We start from the raw sequence: 2,597 nt of genomic DNA, 5'->3' as shown, positions 1-2,597 counted from the left end.
CATCAACCGCCTTTTTGGTTGCTGTTGACAAATCAGTCTTGTTGAAGGATTCTTGTTGAAGAACTGAAGCGCCACAACAGCCTAATAAAGGTGAAATGAGAGAGAATGAGCTAAAAGTGGGAAATAGGTGAGAATTCAGAGTTTTCGTAATGATTTTTTTTTTTTTTTTTTTTTTTATTATTTTTTTCTTCTCCTTATTTTTAGGGAGGCAATGAGAATCGACGTGCGTAACTTTTATCTATTTATATATTTATATATTATTATTTTTTTTTTCTCATTTGTAAATTGCAAGTTATTTTTTTTTCTGGTTTGTGTTTCTTGCCCCGACGAACAGCAGCAACTTGACCTCTGACCTTACCTCATGACCCTAATCTCATGAATTTTGTTGCATATATTTACTGTCTTAACATCTAAATTGATTTTCATTGTGAATCACAACAGCAATTAAGCATATACATAAATCAGACCAAATAAGGCATTTTAAAAGAGAGAGAGAGAGAGAAAAAAAAAAATATCGGCACATATTATAACATTTATAAATTTTTTCATTCATTCCCGCCTTTTTCATTTTCTCTTCATTTATCCCCATGGTTTTCATAGAATCTTATTCATTTACCTATCCACCCATTCCCGCTTTTTAAAATCACTTCAATTCATCCTCACGATTATCATACAATCTCCTTCCTCTATCTACTCATCCCTTCAATTATTCTTATTTTCCTTACAATCATCTCATTCATCACTAACATTTTCTCAGAATCTCACTAATCCACTCCCCCCTCCCCCCCCTCCCCATCATTTTTCAACGAATTCCTCATTCATTCACACAATTATTCATGGAATCTCATCCTCACCCTACAAAGGAACAAAACCCCAAGGAACAGCATGTCTTGTGTACAGGGAGAGGCAGCTAACTCAAGGAGATACTTCAGCTCTCTCACGCTCATGCATGTGACACTCAACCAGCTGTCGGCAGGGAGCTGGGGCCAGAGGGTAAAATGAGGAGGGGGAGGTGGGAGAGGGAGAGGGAGGGAGAGAGGGAGAGGGAGAGGGAGAGGGAAGGAAAGGGTGAGGGAGAGAGGGAAGGAAAGGGAGAGGGAGAGGGAATGAGAAGAGAGAGAGAGAGAGAGAGAGAGAGAGAGAGAGAGAGAGAGAGAGAGAGAGAGAGAGAGAGAGAGGGAGGGAGAGGGAGAAAGAGAGAGAAAGAGAAAGAAGTGAAGGAAGACGAATTAATGAAGAAAGAGAGGGGAAGAGAAAGAGAGAGAGAACGAGTACGCTAGCTCTGTGTTATTTTACAAAGATCACGACCGCTATGAAGGCTTCAAAGGTACAATGCATGTTAATTACAGAATGACTTTCATGCTACAAAAGACAACGTCAGTGTGGGGCGTGTCATATTTGTGGCCTTTAGATACTGTTTTTTTGAAAAATTCGGATACCAACATCAAAAGATCAAAAAAATTTAATGTCATCCAACCAACAAACCAGGAAATTTGAAATGGCATACGGAAAATCCTTTCTGAAATAGTGTTGATATTTTTAAAAATGGTAATTTTAGAGACGAAGATTCTATACCTGTCCGTCTATCTGTTATTACTATTTCTTTCTATCAGTATATATGTATTATAATGTTTTACTTCAGTATACCGTGAATAATAAAATCGATTTATTTTTAAAAAGACAAGAAAAATTATAACAACGATAATAAAACGTAAATACACATGTCCAGTACAATGGCTAGAACACTTATTATTTTTATATAAAATAATGATGATGGATATACAGTGCTCTGTGGATGTCAGGTCTCATCGGTGCATCGAAATATACTGTATTGGTTTTAATCACGGATTTTACGCACCAAAATCTTTCTCTCTTGTTATATATATATATATATATATATATATATATATATATATATATATATACACATACATACATCATCATCAATAACGGTATGCTCATGTTTGAGCAGCCGTGGACCTCTCCACCATCCTTCGCCACTAAACTCGATCTTACGCTTTTCTTTCCACTTGTACCATCGACAGCCCGCAAATATCTTTGATATTGTCGCTCAGTCTTGTCTTCGGTTTGCCTCTTCCTCTGTTTCCCATCACCATCCCTGTCAGCAAGTTTTTCTCAATACTTTTACTTCTCATTACATGACCAATGTGGAAAGGAACTGGGGACCCTACCACGTACTCACTCCAAGAGCATCACAACATGAAAACTACAATTAAGTATCATGCTGTGACCACGGCGGATCAGACATGAACCGTTAAAAGAAGACATGACCAATCAACTTTAATTTCCTCCTGTTCAAGATGTCCAACCGGTCTTTACAATTTATTTTTCTCAGCACTTCATCATTCGTCTTCTTCTCTGTCCAGCTAATACGCAGTACTCGTCTGTAACACCACATTTCAAAACTATTGATCTTTTTCTTGTCTATCTACTTCAGCACCCAACACTCAGAACCATATGATGCAATTGGGAAAACATACATACATACATACATATATATATATATATATATATATATATATATATATATATATATATATATACATATATACATACATACATACGTGTGTGTGTGT

This window comes from Penaeus monodon, chromosome 10 (genome assembly GCF_015228065.2).
Source record: "Penaeus monodon isolate SGIC_2016 chromosome 10, NSTDA_Pmon_1, whole genome shotgun sequence".
NCBI classification, from domain to species: Eukaryota; Metazoa; Arthropoda; class Malacostraca; order Decapoda; family Penaeidae; genus Penaeus; species Penaeus monodon.
Note: the sequence above shows the minus strand (reverse complement) of the source record.